We start from the raw sequence: 17234 nt of genomic DNA on the forward strand, positions 1-17234 counted from the left end.
TGTTATTAAAGTCACCTAATGAAACTGACGAAGAAACAAATGACAAAATGAAATGAAGTTCACATTCATCGATTTATTCCAAATGATCGTTAGACTAAGTAAGGCACAGACTGACCATTATAAGGGTAAAATGATACCCGGGGTCAAACAGCAAAGTTACCACAGCATCACAACCAAGTCAGTAACGGGTAAATCCTCCTCTGTTTGCCAAACAAGCATTGATCCGACGTGGCATACTCCTAATGAGACGTCTAAGGTCATTTTGGTCCAGATTATCCCTTTCCTGTTGCAACGCAGCAGCAAGTTCTTGGACATTGGCAGGACGTTGTTGACGTTGACGTAACCTCTGTCCAAGCATGTCCCAGACATGCTCGATGGGGGAGAGGTCGGGACTCAGTGCTGGCCAAGGTAATGTGGTGATGTTCTGTTGTTGGGGGTAACCTGTAACGATCCTGGCCCTGTGACATCTTGCGTTGTCATCCTGGAAGATGAAACGGCGGTCATGACGTCGTGCGAACCGCACAACATGGACTGCCAAGATGTTGTCCCGGTAGTACTGGCCTGTAACACGCCCTGCAACAACATGTAAAGCCGTTCTTCCAGCAACAGTGATGCCTCCCCACACCATAACAGAACCACCCCCAAATCGATCATGTCTGATGACGTTAACGTCTTGGAAGCGCTCGTTTCGACGACGCCACACCCTCCTACGTCTGTCCAAAAAATCAACAGTGAACCTTGACTCATCTGAAAACATCACATTGCTCCAGCGTCGATTATCCCAGTGTTGACGATCCCTACACCAACGACGTCTTGCCTGAATGTGATGATCTCTCAAACAAGGGATCACGCGAGGACGTCGGGCGCGAAGGTGACCCCTATGCAGTCGATTCCGAATCGTCTGGCCACTCACTCTCACACCAGTGTCTGTTTGAAGACGAGCGCTGATCTGATTTGCTGTGATGACACGATTTCTCAAGGCCAAGGTACGGATAAATCGATCCTGGGCTTGAGTTGTCGCCCTTGGTCGACCTGAGCGTGGTCTGTCCTGTACAGATTGTGTATCACGGTATCTGGACCATAGCCTGCTTATGACAGACTGAGAAACATTCATCGTCCGCGCCACAACCGCCCGTGTTGTGCCGATCTGTAGCATGCCAAGGGCACGTAACCTTTCATTTTGGGTAAGCCGACGCATATCAAAATTTGTTTTCTGGTCACTAAAACAATTAAACTGATGTTTCCACCCTGGAATTCAATGCCACAATGACTGTAACATTCAAAGTCAGAGTCGTGCAAATCTTGGGTTGGACCCCCATGATGATCCCAAGCATCACCTGCATTCCATGCGGTAGCTATTGGTGCGTTTGGGCGTCACATGTAACTGGAAATGTTTCTTCTGTTAGGTTCTATAGTGACTTTTTTCGTAGTCATTTGCATATTTTAGTATTTTGAATAGTATATTTTCTAAATTTTCATGGGTCCGTCTGATAGGTACAGTAAAGGACATTCTGTTGACTAGTTTGAAACACATCTTAAAATGGGGACCCCTTGGAAACACTGACTTTTAGTTAGGCTTGAGGTGTAAAACTACTTAAGGGACCGAGTCTATCTGTTATGTCTAGGGTAACATGTCATAACTTCAACAACAACGATCACACCGAAGATGTTTACCTCTATCGGGAGAAAACACACCGACGACCAGATGGGACGGACAGTTTCTTCATACATACAGAAAATAAACACCATAACTTCATCAACAAAGATCACACCGAATATGTTTATCTCTATCGGGAGAAAACACCGACGGTCAGATGGGACGGACAGTTTCTTCATACATACACAAAATAAACACCATAACTTCAACAACAAAGATCACACCGAATATGTTTATCTCTATCGGGAGAAAACACCGACGGTCAGATGGGACGGACAGTTTCTTCATACATACACAAAATAAACACCATAACTTCAACAAAGATCACACCGAATATGTTTGTCTCTATCGAGAGAAAACACACCGACGGTCAGATGGGACGAACAGTTTCTTCTATATCCCGAAAACACAACATAAACAGATACTTCACTAGTCTACAGACACAACATAAGTTTCTTCACTAGTCTACAGACACTACAGACACAAAAGTTTCTTCACTATTCTACATACACAAAGATTCGGGGTTCCTTGCAGCCAGGTGGCGAGACCTGTGCTTGAGGTTATTGTCTGGAGATTAGAAATGGTGGTAATGGTTGTAGGCTGCAGACGTACCATTACTTCTTAGAACATGTACACAACTACATTCAGTCCAATTTAGGACTTCCGTTCTTTTCGAATTGTGATCCCCACACAATTATAAGACAGACCATAACGCAAGGGTTATGACATTGTTAATCTTAACACGATTCTGGATGAAATATATTACAAACTTCTGTCTCCTACGAAGTTTTCCGTTTTCCGTCGATTCTGGTGTGCACACCCCATTCATTGGCCTTCGACGGGGGCAGTTATCTTTGAAGACTTGAAATTGGCCACCCAGTTATCTCTAATGGTTAGTTTACTGTTATATCTTATAGCTATATAGGCAGTTCGCTTCGTTTCTCTAGAACATTACATTTGGGCTTGTTTCATCATGTAGAGTTTAAACCGATATCTTCACTAAAAGTCTATCAAATCACTTCTCTATGTAAAGGTGTGTCCAAGACTGGTTAGCAGGTGTTCCTTTACTGTAACATTTTGATTCACAAATTGATGGGGTTCGTTTGCAATTTGGATTTAACTATTGTTATATACTATTCAAAAAAAGTAGGGGATATTTGATTTTGGGGGCATAATACTAAAATATGCAAATGACTACGAAAAAAGTCACTATAGAACCTAACAGAAGAAACATTTCCAGTTACATGTGACGCCCAAACGCACCAATAGCTACCGCATGGAATGCAGGTGATGCTTGGGATCATCATGGGGGTCCAACCCAAGATTTGCACGACTCTGACTTTGAATGTTACAGTCATTGTGGCATTGAATTCCAGGGTGGAAACATCAGTTTAATTGTTTTAGTGACCAGAAAACAAATTTTGATATGCGTCGGCTTACCCAAAATGAAAGGTTACGTGCCCTTGGCATGCTACAGATCTGCACAACACAGGCGGTTGTGGCGCGGACGATGAATGTTTCTCAGTCTGTCATAAGCAGGCTATGGTCCAGATACCGTGATACACAATCTGTACAGGACAGACCACGCTCAGGTCGACCAAGGGCGACAACTCAAGCCCAGGATCGATTTATCCGTACCTTGGCCTTGAGAAATCGTGTCATCACAGCAAATCAGATCAGCGCTCGTCTTCAAACAGACACTGGTGTGAGAGTGAGTGGCCAGACGATTCGGAATCGACTGCATAGGGGTCACCTTCGCGCCCGACGTCCTCGCGTGATCCCTTGTTTGAGAGATCATCACATTCAGGCAAGACGTCGTTGGTGTAGGGATCGTCAACACTGGGATAATCGACGCTGGAGCAATGTGATGTTTTCAGATGAGTCAAGGTTCACTGTTGATTTTTTGGACAGACGTAGGAGGGTGTGGCGTCGTCGAAACGAGCGCTTCCAAGACGTTAACGTCATCAGACATGATCGATTTGGGGGTGGTTCTGTTATGGTGTGGGGAGGCATCACTGTTGCTGGAAGAACGGCTTTACATGTTGTTGCAGGGCGTGTTACAGGCCAGTACTACCGGGACAACATCTTGGCAGTCCATGTTGTGCGGTTCGCACGACGTCATGACCGCCGTTTCATCTTCCAGGATGACAACGCAAGATGTCACAGGGCCAGGATCGTTACAGGTTACCCCCAACAACAGAACATCACCACATTACCTTGGCCAGCACTGAGTCCCGACCTCTCCCCCATCGAGCATGTCTGGGACATGCTTGGACAGAGGTTACGTCAACGTCAACAACGTCCTGCCAATGTCCAAGAACTTGCTGCTGCGTTGCAACAGGAAAGGGATAATCTGGACCAAAATGACCTTAGACGTCTCATTAGGAGTATGCCACGTCGGATCAATGCTTGTTTGGCAAACAGAGGAGGATTTACCCGTTACTGACTTGGTTGTGATGCTGTGGTAACTTTGCTGTTTGACCCCGGGTATCATTTTACCCTTATAATGGTCAGTCTGTGCCTTACTTAGTCTAACGATCATTTGGAATAAATCGATGAATGTGAACTTCATTTCATTTTGTCATTTGTTTCTTCGTCAGTTTCATTAGGTGACTTTAATAACACTTAAAAATCAAATATCCCCTACTTTTTTTGAATAGTATATATCACCAACGGCCATCAATTTATCTAAATAAGCTTGTTATTTCCATCAATTTATCTAAATAAGCTTGTTATTGCCAAACTAGTATTTTTCTAATGAAGTCGTCTACAGATGTCTACTGTTATTATTGTTTATTTATATTATATTCATGATTATGTTTATTTACATTGTAAGGTCAGTAGTGAGTAAACACTTCCAGTTGATCAGAGCACTTGGGAAAATCCTACCTCCCCCTTCCTAAATGGGAGTTAGGGTTGGGTAGCCGGCTCGCAATACTGACCATACGTGTACTTTATAAGTACATATGATGTCAACATTCAAAATTTTTCATTGTCTATAATGTGTATTGTGTTTGTCGTTGGTAATTCAATCCGCCATTTTAAATAACCATTTCAAAAATACAATTTTTTTCGAGGGGTGGAGAGGTTACTTTTCCATATTTTAAATCAAATATCTTATGATACTAACTTTTTATACATTTTGGAAACATTATTTAATTTTTATGCTCCCATATTTACAGGTCAAAGGTTAAAATTCTATTTTTCACTTTCTAAACTTGGAACATAAAACTTGATGGTTTTTAAATGAGGTCAAATAACGATTATTTCAAACTTGGACACACCAATATGATTTTGTGTTTGGGAGGGAGGGGAGGAAAGGGATGTTATGTCAGACCCATAAGATGTTTTAATTTATATTTATATTTCACTGATATTACTCTTGGGGCAATATCATCGACATATGATTTTTCTTTATTATCATAATGATTATCTTATGTTAAATTAATACACATTATAAAGGTTGTTATTTTGTACCCCCATATTAAACATTATTTATGCCTGTAGATCTGTGATGCTACATGTCAAACTTCTAAATTTTCCATTTTTTAAAACTTGGAACAAACCTTTATGGGAATTTGAACGGGGTAAAAATATTTCGAAAGTTTCGGCATACCAAAATGATGTGAGGGTGGTGGGTGGATCGTGACCGCCAGATCGTCATGCTATAGGTCAACATTCTAAATTTTCTTTTTTTTCCTAAACTTGGAACATAAACCTTTATGGGAATTAGAACGGGTCAAAATTATTTCGAAATTTTCGACATACCAACATGTAGTAGTGGGTGCGGGGTGGTTATGTTTTTAGGAGCAACCGCATTTCATAGCTTTTAAAATATTGTTTAATATGGACCAATTGATAATTTATCAGTTAAAAGAGATTATATTATTGTATTGTTTGTTAATTAATTAAATACTGATAGATGTACTTAAAAATCATTTACAAATAAAATATTTCACCATCACTGTGGTTTGGATCTGATAGGGTGGGGGAACACTAGCCTTGTAATTTTGCTGTGAAATGTTGAACAAGCCGGCGGTAGATGAAAAACTGAGCTGCAGAATAAGCTTGTGAAATCAATGTTCAGGGAAGTGACGATTATCATGGAAGAAACATGATTCTTATTAATTTGAGATAACAATTTCACAGATAACAAGGTTTTAGTTTTGGAGTATAGCACATTTAATGTAAAGAACGAGAGTTGTTTTAACTTGGATCCTTCCAGCTGCAAAGTGTTCCATTTTAATCCACCCGAACTAGGCATATCTCTATATCGGCCCCTCAGATGCCCCTCTGCCCAATTTGTTGCACTATTTCATGGCTGTTCTGATGAAGACATTGTTACATCTATTGCACGAAAAAACGTCGGGTTAATCAACGAAAATTAATGTAAGAGAAGTGGGGTTTTAACATCCACTCACACGGATCAGGTCAGTTCATGACTAACGTGGTTTTGGTTATTCTCATTTGATCATAAGGTCTGTCATTTAAGTCAACTGTTGCGGTATCGATTTCCCGCTTGTGTATGACAAGGGGTAGGTTGCCTATCCAACCTCTTGGGTTTTCTACGGGTCATCCGGTTTCCTCCCACTGCTAAAAATCCATAAGCGCAAGCGAATTATTGAAAAAAAATTGAACCATGTGTTTGTCTCGAAATTACCTAGTTTGTGTCAAGTGTACTGTTAAACCCCATTTCTCTCTTCCTACTGTTAAAGACCCTATGTGAACGCTCTAATGACAAAACTTATCATCCGATCTGTATGAAATTTTTATGCATTATTTAATTTAGTGAAATGAAGAATCCTATTGAATTTCAGCAATTTCTGTTATGTCTAAGAGTTATGGCCCTTGATCACTTTGAAATATCTTGTGGATGCTCTAGACGAAGAAACCTATTGCTTTTCAATGATTTCGATAATTACTGCCAGAGTTATGGCCCTTGATCACTTTGAAAAATCGTGTGGATACTTTAGAGACCATAGTTATCATAATGTATATATATATATATATATATATAAAAATTGTTTCGATTGATCCACAGAGTTTAAGGTCTTGAGACGAACAAGTATATTGATTTTCAATGATTTTTGGTAACTTGAACAGCTAAATCCATGGTATTAAATGTTTTGTATACTAAATGTTAGCCGTATGTTTCGTTGCCTGGCAACCTACCTAGGCCTATATTACCTCTTTCCTATACGACAGAAAATATATACAAAAAGACTATATAACCATGTTATGATAAAATCAATCTAAATAGTATAAGAATAAAAGAATAAAATGAACAAAAAAAAGGGGGGGGGGCCTATGTACATATTTACAATTTCAGGTTTGCCATATTCATATATTTAGCTACTGGATTCATTTTTATTTAAACCTTCCGGAGATGTCTAGAAATCTATGGACTTGTTCAAAGATAATACTTGAAATAATAATATCGTCAGTGCCTTTTAATAATGTCTGTATTGAAATCACGTTTTGGGGTAAGGTAAAAATTGAATGTTTACGTGCATCGCGATGTAGAGGACAGGTTTTAACCACGAGAGCACCATGCAGAAATTGAAAAAAACGATAACCCGGGGGTTCAGCAAATTTCAACCATACTTGGTCTATGGGGACCCCTAGACGACAGAAGTCACATGATGGAGTGAAAAAATTTTGAACTGACAACTTCCGGTATAACTGGAAATTGTTGTTTTGGGGCAAAAGTTGACATATTTCGACCAATTTGTTACCCTAATTTCAAAACGCTCCTACCCGAAAAGTTGTGTCTCTAAATTTTTGATATTGGTCAGGTATGATAGGCCTAGTAGTCGTCTTAAAATCCTGCAGTCGTTTGGGAATGAATGAATCATGTGGAATTTTCTGTGAGTGATCATAAAGTGGTCATTTTACATATGTTTAAAACTATGCTATCCTAAAACGCATGTAGCTGCTTCTTTGCAGGTCTGACATAGAATTGCTTGGTGTGGTTGTGAAGGGCATTTCTCAAAGTAAATGTCAAAAGAAAAAAACTGACCGGAACGCAACCCACTAGAGTGCTGTAATATTCTGAAAATGTGTAAAAACGGTATTTTCCACGAAATTCGTCTTTTCACTAATGACCGAATACTATTTTCAAGAGTTCAAATGACCGTTGATTATGAACATTAGTACTATTTTTTGTTACTTGAACGTTCCTTGTGCCAAATATACTATCTTGGTTAAAAATCATGAAGTTTTTGTGACAAAATCGGACGTTCGCGGTCATCGTAGGAAAGGGGCTTAACTGGTGTATAATTTTGCAGGATCAGGCAACGATTATTCTCACCTGTATTCAGTAGTTAGTAGCACGGAAGTGCATAAATGTAAGGACTGGCATAGCAAGCTTTTATATTAGCACAATTTAACCTAAGCAGCACCTTTTCAGCAATGACCAACGATTATCTTCAAATGACTACTGATCATCACCATTACTTGTAATATTTCGTAATTTCAACGTGAATCGTGTCAAATAGATCATTTTGTTTAAAATCATAATATTTTTGTGACAAAATCTGACTTTCACGCTTGCTTGATAGCCATAGGGAAGGGTCATAAGTGGTGTGTAATTTTGCAGGGATCAGACCACTGTTATTAAGATCTGTATTCATGAGCAGATCATCGTATAAATTTGACTGACATGACTATCATAAACATGATATCTTTTAATTTGTACACCTGCTCATGTAAAGAAGAACCATAAGAAGAAACATTCAGAAGTGTTCATGTAGGTACATTTAATGTCTGGTATTGAAATCTCTGAATCATGGCATAGATCAAAACAGGATTTATGGCACTCCAGGATAATGTTGACAGCATGTGCCAAACTCCTACATATACCTACGTTCGAGCAGAAGTGCTCACTTACTTAGATTCCTACGTTCGAGTGTAAATGCTCTCTGACCTTCCTTCAAGGTTTTTGGACCACAGAGTACTGTTTTATTTTGTAGTACTGTTTTTGACCTCTTCTCCTTCAGGGATTTCAATATGGAATTATCATAGCCTCCCGATCTGTAATGCCTCTCTATGAAAACGTCCAAATGTTTCCATACAATGATCGGCTCCTAAATACAGATGGGAATAAGCTGGTCTGATTCCTAAAATATGTTTGACCAAAATAACCTATTTGGCACAAGGAACATTGGCAGAAAAGGTGTTGTATGGTCGTCTTGCTGATTGTGTGACTACGACTTACTGTCACTGGATCATCTACAATCCCCTCGTCCTTAAAACCTGTTACAAGTACATCCCTCAGAAACACTTCTTTTACCCAAGAGCTAAAATATGCTTACACTGAATCGTGTATCATATTTCACCTTTCATTATATCATATTTATAGAAGACGATTTGTTCTGTTTAAATTGCATTGGACATTCATGAAACTTGTCGCTGGTCTAACACATAGACTTTAGATCCTAAGGTCTGTCATTGAGTTAAGTGGTGTGACAGCATGCCGGTGACATGGTGTGGTGTTGTTTGTTCAACCTCATGGATATTCTCTTTTCCCACAAGTGTATTATTGAAGTGAAATTGTACCATATGTTAGTCCCAAAATGACCTAGTTTGTGTTGAGTGGACCTTAAACTCCATTTCTCTCTCTTAAGTCAAAATCACCCTTGCTAACGAATATATTAACTTTGTGATGATGTCCATAGATACAGTATGCATCACCATATTATGCTAGTCCCAAAATGACCTAGTTTGTGTCCAGTGGACTTTAAATCTCATTTTACTTTGTTCCTCTCATGTGTAAATCATCCTTGCTAACGACTAAATGGAATATATTAAATTTGTAAAGATGTCCACACATATACTTCATCTGGGGTATTGATAGACGGGACATTTTATCCTAATTTTTGGTGTTTTTAATATATTTCTCCTGTTTTTATTATGACTGTTCCGGTCATTTTTATTTTTTATTTTGTTAGTAGGAAGGTTGCTAGTTGTGGGTAACATTCAACTTCGGTCCTAGTCCCTGCAAAGAACGAGCTATAGTCTGTACTCAAATACATGTAATATAATTTGTTGAAGTCACTTGGTCAACTCGCAAACTATAATTAACAACCAATTTACTCTCTTGAAACTTTTTTGGTCATTAGCTGAATTTTAAATTCTAAAATTCAGTGTATAGCCTTATAACAACTTGAATTACGGTATATGTTAGTATTAACAAGAAACTGAAGAGAATGGCGCTGTCTTTTCACAGATTCGATTAAAGGCAAAAAGATAAGTATAATACTTTATCACTTCTTTACAATAATATTAAATTACATAAGATTTATGCGATTTTGTTATTTACTTAAAGATAGGTTCCCAGAAAAGTATTTATCAGGTGGTTATTTCCAATAAAAGTATGACAATTTTGGTATATATGGAAAGTAGAGGTATCCAATCTTACTAGAAAAATACTGGATTCCCCGAAAAATACTCATGAAGCGTATACAGGACAAAAATGTCAGGGTTCCCCATATCGACAGTCCGACGATTAGGAATATCTGCACGCGTGACGTCAGAGGTTACACGCGGTGATTGAGCCCTTGATGTACATGTTGATAAACTTTATGAAGAGTTAGACGTACAACACTTTCTGAGATAAAAATCACGGAAAAAGACGCAGGCAGTGGATAATCCGAGAATTTAATTAGGTTTTTATATTTGTAATAAATAGTCAGCGATTAAAGACAACATCGTCTTGTGTATGCAATGCATTTACTATTTTAGTGTATACGTGTAGTCAGTGCCGGACTGGGGCCACCTGTCCACCTGTCCGTGACAGGTGGGCCTAAGCTCATTAAAAAAAAGTGGGCCTAAGCCTATAAACAAAAAAGAAAAAAGAGAAAGAAAGGAGAGGGGGGAGAAAAGAAAGAAAGAAGGAGCGGGCAGGACACAGGACTGGAGAAAGAAATGATTGGAAAAAAATGACTGACAAACAACACAAAAAAAGAAGTGTACTAGAATTCTCAAATTCATCTAATGATAGTGCTCTTAGGTCATTCTGTTATCTAATTGTACCAGGAAATCAAAAATTTGCCTTCTTCTGCTTTGGTCTGAAATGCTTGGAAAATGGGTTTGCGGTTGACAATTTTCAAACCTTTTCTGGGAGAAGAAGCCACCCAGACCCCCCTCGGACGTTTTCGCGCCTTTGGCACGCTCGTGACGCGCCGTCGGCGCGTACTTGTGTGGGTCTTGGTCAATGACCTGACAGAGTCCAGCAGTGCATGTAGTTAAGACCATGCCTTCCACTTTGGAATGGTGAATGACTCATGTCTTATGTGCCTTACTACTGGAATGACCCCTGTTAGCCCTGTACTGAAGTCAAAGGGCATTCCCGAACTTAGGGTACTTCCACTGAACTCAGTGGCATGTCTGGAATTTTATGCTTATTCTGATAGGCGACGGCCAAGGTTTGGATATCTTGAGAATTTTCACTTGGTTTCCGGCTCTGGGTACACCATATATTAAACCTTTCGATAGTTGGAGATTTCTGCAATGGTTTTGTGTAATATCATTAAGAATCGAATGATTTTTCAATGATCAATAAAGGATGGGCAGGGATGGATTTAATTTATTCTCTATGACATGAATGATACATTAAACCATGTAAAATAGACATGCGCATTCTTTTCTTTGTTTTGTAATCAATCAAATACCCACCAGAAATATTAGCCAATCACAGTGCAGGCTTGTATAGCGAACACATAGGTAGCTGATTCTTTACAGGTGATCTGAATTATGGAACGCCAAACTAACATAAAATCAATTCACTGCCAATGGGTCCCGTCAATTAAATGAATATTTGTAAATTTGTCGTTCCATACAGCTAGAGACGCCGATTCGAACAACCCAGTCGCCTGGTAACCGTGGTGAGTACTTTTCAGATACAAACTTTAGAAAGCAAACATCCCCCAACCGTCCTTCAATTTGAAATTGAGCGGCCAAGTGAAAGCATCTATTCACATTAGCCAAATATAGGATACGTCTCTCATCTCAAACAGGTTAGTAAACTTTTAATTTTCATTTTAAAATTTTATTCAGATAGGCTGGTATATTAACAAGTCCATAGAACAGTAGAACTTTAAACCCCCATTTAAACAGTCGATCAATATTTGTACGTGACAGAAGTAGGGTATGTCGAACCGAGTGGGTTTTCTCTTAGTCATTCGGTTTCTTTCCATTGGTAAAGACACGTACGTTCAGATAGGCTGGTATATTATTAACAAGTCGACAGAACAGTAGGACTTTAAACCCTCCATTTAAACAGTCGATTAATATTTTTACGTGACAGGAGTAGGGTATGTCCTTCGTTTTTTTCCATTGCTAAAGACACCTACGTACAATATACCACATGTTAGTCCCGAAATTACCTAGTTCGTGTTGAGTAGACGTTAAAATAGTGTCGTGTTTTATTTGCATTAAACTGGACCTACAAAATGGCGCAAAATTCTTCATTGTATTACCAATAGCATATGCGCAGTATGTTAGTCTCATAATTGTCTCTGGGTTTTTTTTATCAAGCAACAGTTTCTCAATGTAGAATTTGAATACCCGGAAAGGAATAGTGTGAGACGGCCTAGGTTTACAAACTATATGCATTGTTCATTATTAAAGGGGAAGTGTCAGCGTTCACCAGGTATACAAATCAAGGGACAAAATGTGAAGAATTTTCTGATTTATAGCCCACCTCACATGAATAATGAAAGTTTGTATTTCTTTGGCATAGCATCATAAAATTTTAGATTGTCGAATAGGCCAAGGTTAGAGTCTTTCACGCAGAGTTAACCAGTTTATTTACTTTCATATTTCTATTACATATTACAGACATATCTCCTGTTATCGGTCGGACGATGGCGGCGTGGTAGTTCTTCTTTGGGTAAGCTACCTTTTACTTTTAAATAAACGATCTTCACCATATTACAATATTTTCGTCAAACTACATAGAATAGTTTCCGTCCTATATCGGACTAATATGACCTATGAGACAGGGGTAGTCCAATGTTACGGACATATTCGTATGTGTAATCCTTCAACACCAATGAATTTGTCAATCGATGCGCATATTGATTTGAGTTTAGGAAAAAAGAGTTAACATTAATTTAATTCATGGTTTTTTTTTTATTTTCAGATTGCACTAAAGGAGACAAGAAGTTTATGGTATCATAGAGAGGTCCACACACGTTATTATTTATCTTATACTGGGTCTGTCTTTATATTCTGGCTGGTTGATGTGTATAAGCTTGGCTTGTGCACCAGATTCCTTTGTAAATATCATGTGAAGTTTTCCATGATGTATTAATAGGTTTTTTTTGGTTGAAAGTTGTAGACATGGGGAGTAATTAAATTGGGATATATTAATATGGCATCAATCAACTAATCCCACATCTCCTTTAGGCAACTAATATTTTCTTTTTGGGGTTCTTCTTTTGTTTGTTTTTTTTTGCATGTTTTTCACTGCATTTGCTTAAGTAAGGGGTGCTATATTTAATATATTCTGATATTTGGTTTATCTTAGATTTTTAATGCCCTTAATGTATATTGCAAATTTCTCATGAGAGTCCAGTAAAGATAATCTTGTATAACGTGTTTCTATGATAAACTTAGATGTATTGTTGATAGTGGGGTCTAGAGAGTTTACGGATACAGGTGAGTTATGCATCACCACTTTATAGATTTTAATATTTTTTGGTATGACAATAGACAAATGTAAAACGTGCTGTCTTTTTTATTAGTCCATAAACTGATTGCATTTTACAGGATTTTTATTGTAAGTTTGATGAAAAAAATAAATAAAGGGTCCAGAAAGATCTAACTAAACATAAATATAATTTTTTTCTTAAAAAATAGTGACGGCGCCGGTTAAAGTACATAAACTGAGATTAGATGTACAATACTTAATAATCCTTCACTAATTTACAGGATCGTGGGGATATGTTTGTAAGGGACGTATGAAGACGGTGATAGTTGTGGATGAGCAGGACACACAGCATATTATACATGGAGGTATTATTGTACAGACAATTGTTATGCAATCGATGAGGTAAGCATTAATATCAATATTTTCTGTATTTCTAAAACAAAGTCGGAAGTGTTATTACTGTAATACAAAATTTCAAACATTATTTATGAGTTTTATTTAGAACATAAAATGTCGTTTAATGTAACACGATGAACCGAAATAGTAGTGGTTATTCATAGGAATTTCACGAATGAGGGTAGCTGATTGTGTTAGACCATTCCATTTCACTTCTTATCTGGAGTTCAAATATATATTTATACGTCTCGAATAATTCACTGTTTTCCTTATTTTAAAACATTAAAAAAAATATACATACTTGTTAATTACAACTTCTCTAGTTCATGTAGGCAACAAGTTTGTCCTTGGCTGTTGATATATAATGGTATATTTTACAGGACCACAACAATGTTAAGACGCCGAATGATCAATATGACGATTACCACTGGTATAGGAGAACAGACAGGGTAGGTATTAATACCAAACTTTACTTATTTCTAAATTATCCCTAAAATTTATAAATACATGTAATTCAAATTAAACTCCATGTGATATGCTTAATTACATAATATGATGGCCATTGAATCAAATTATACATATTAACTGTTGAGACATTCCTGGAAATAGAACTTACGCCTTCAAAACTGTGACATTTCAACAACGTATCACTTGGTCATCTTAAAGTTGCAATTTCATATTTTTGAGTTACATTTTTAAAATCTATTAAAATAAAGCCTGAAAATAGATGGTATCTATAAACAGTCCTACCTTGTTAAAGAATAATCCTATTAATTCTATAGGGGCCACGGTGGCTAGGTGGTTAAGACGCTGGCTCGCTAGCCTGGAGGTCGGGTGTTCGATCCCTGCATTGGCCGAGAAAGTTCATTTGGATTTTCCGACGTGTTTTCCCCTTATCAGAACGGAGGGCCTGACAAGGACAGCTGTCTAGTCCTTCGGATGAGACGAAAAACCGAGGTCCCGTGTATACATTAGAATGCACGTAAAAGATCCCTTGGCAGTTGGAATTCGATATAAGAGTAGGCGATAGTGCCGCTGCCCGGGCACAATTTCCCACATAGCACACTGTATGGCGTATGCCCGTCTTCATTAGCCCAGTATAGGAGTAGGACGTTAAACCCCATTTTATTTCTATTAATCCTATAATTCACTATTGCCAGTTGAGAAATTGGCAAAAATATCATTTTCATCTTCAAATTCAAACATTTGAAGATAACTACTCCATGGTGGAGAATAGAAAACAAGGGAGGTAATTGTGTTATTATTTCCGGTGTAAATGAGTTTAAAGTGTGAGAATGACACCTATGATCGTTTAATAGTGAGTTGACAACCTATTGAGCAAAGGACATAGAAATAATTATGTTTTGACTTTCTTAGAAAATATGAAATTGTAACTTTAAGTGTTGAATAGTGGTTCTTAGATGAATTTACTGTATCGGTTTACTTTGAACAAATCATACTTCAGCTGCAAGCTGAGATTTTCTAGTCGCAAAACAATACAGCATGAAGTTAGGAAACGTTCGTTCGTAGTTTTTGAAAACGTTTCAGATTTACTGAAATATTAATCCTGTTGTACAGATGGGCAAATTTTCAACTACGTCCTTTTTTTAAACGATATTATTCATATGGACAATTTAATTGTCATAGTTTACCTTTTTTTCCAGCTGTGATTTGGATGGATGTCAAGCGGAAGTTTATGGTACCGGGAACTCGACTGGGAAATGGAAGTTGCATAGGGAAATTCTAGATTGGCAATAACAGGTTTATGTTTTTTCTGTATGTATTGTATATATACTATTCAAAAAAAGTAGGGGATATTTGATTTTTAAGTGTTATTAAAGTCACCTAATGAAATTGACGAAGAAACAAATGACAAAATGAAATGAAGTTCACATTCATCGATTTATTCCAAATGATCGTTAGACTAAGTAAGGCACAGACTGGCCATTATAAGGGTAAAATGATACCCGGGGTCAAACAGCAAAGTTACCACAGCATCACAACCAAGTCAGTAACGGGTAAATCCTCCTCTGTTTGCCAAACAAGCATTGATCCGACGTGGCATACTCCTAATGAGACGTCTAAGGTCATTTTGGTCCAGATTGTCCCATTCCTGTTGCAACGCAGCAGCCAGTTCTTGGACATTGGCAGGACGTTGTTGACGTTGACGTAACCTCTGTCCAAGCATGTCCCAGACATGCTCGATGGGGGAGAGGTCGGGACTCAGTGCTGGCCAAGGTAATGTGGTGATGTTCTGTTGTTGGAGGTAACCTGTAACGATCCTGGCCCTGTGACATCTTGCGTTGTCATCCTGGAAGATGAAACGGCGGCCATGACGTCGTGCGAACGGCACAACATGGACTGCCAAGATGTTGTCCCGGTAGTACTGGCCTGTAACACGCCCTGCAACAACATGTAAAGCCGTTCTTCCAGCAACAGTGATGCCTCCCCACACCATAACAGAACCACCCCCAAATCGATCATGTCTGATGACGTTAACGTCTTGGAAACGCTCGTTTCGACGACGCCACACCCTCCTACGTCTGTCCAAAAAATCAACAGTGAACCTTGACTCATCTGAAAACATCACATTGCTCCAGCGTCGATTATCCCAGTGTTGACGATCCCTACACCAACGACGTCTTGCCTGAATGTGATGATCTCCTAAACAAGGGATCACGCGAGGACGTCGGGCGCGAAGGTGACCCCTATGCAGTCGATTCCGAATCGTCTGGCCACTCACTCTCACACCAGTGTCTGTTTGAAGACGAGCGCTGATCTGATTTGCTGTGATGACACGATTTCTCAAGGCCAAGGTACGGATAAATCGATCCTGGGCTTGAGTTGTCGACCTGAGCGTGGTCTGTCCTGTACAGATTGTGTATCACGGTATCTGGACCATAGCCTGCTTATGACAGACTGAGAAACATTCATCGTCCGCGCCACAACCGCCTGTGTTGTGCCGATCTGTAGCATGCCAAGGGCACGTAACCTTTCATTTTGGGTAAGCCGACGCATATCAAAATTTGTTTTCTGGTCACTAAAACAATTAAACTGATGTTTCCACCCTGGAATTCAATGCCACAATGACTGTAACATTCAAAGTCAGAGTCGTGCAAATCTTGGGTTGGACCCCCATGATGATCCCAAGCATCACCTGCATTCCATGCGGTAGCTATTGGTGCGTTAGGGCGTCACATGTAACTGGAAATGTTTCTTCTGTTAGGTTCTATAGTGACTTTTTTCGTAGTCATTTGCATATTTTAGTATTTTGAATAGTATATTTTCTAAATTTTCATGGGTCCGTCTGATAGGTACAGTAAAGGACATTCTGTTGACTAGTTTGAAACACATCTTAAAATGGGGACCCCTTGGAAACACTGACTTTTAGTTAGGCTTGAGGTGTAAAACTACTTAAGGGACCGAGTCTATCTGTTATGTCTAGGGTAACATGTCATAACTTCAACAACAACGATCACACCGAAGATGTTTACCTCTATCGGGAGAAAACACACCGACGACCAGATG

At 38.7% G+C, this 17234-nt stretch overlaps 1 long non-coding RNA gene across 3 annotated transcripts; it reads left to right on the forward strand.

Annotated features, from left to right (window-relative positions):
- The first annotated feature begins 7295 nt into the window (after nt 1–7295).
- Nucleotides 7296–15513, forward strand: LOC130014345 (uncharacterized). 3 transcript variants are annotated; one of them, XR_008789312.1, is made up of 6 exons: nt 7296–11673; nt 12497–12548; nt 12801–13318; nt 13592–13712; nt 14087–14155; nt 15371–15513. It is a non-coding gene; the product is annotated as an uncharacterized LOC130014345 (long non-coding RNA). The 3 variants fall into 3 exon arrangements; XR_008789313.1 differs by having other exon boundaries at nt 7296–11541; XR_008789311.1 differs by having other exon boundaries at nt 7296–12548.
- The last annotated feature ends 1721 nt before the right edge of the window (nt 15514–17234 follow it).

The sequence above is a fragment of the Patella vulgata genome, chromosome 9 (genome assembly GCF_932274485.2).
Source record: "Patella vulgata chromosome 9, xgPatVulg1.2, whole genome shotgun sequence".
Lineage (NCBI taxonomy): Eukaryota > Metazoa > Mollusca > Gastropoda > Patellidae > Patella > Patella vulgata.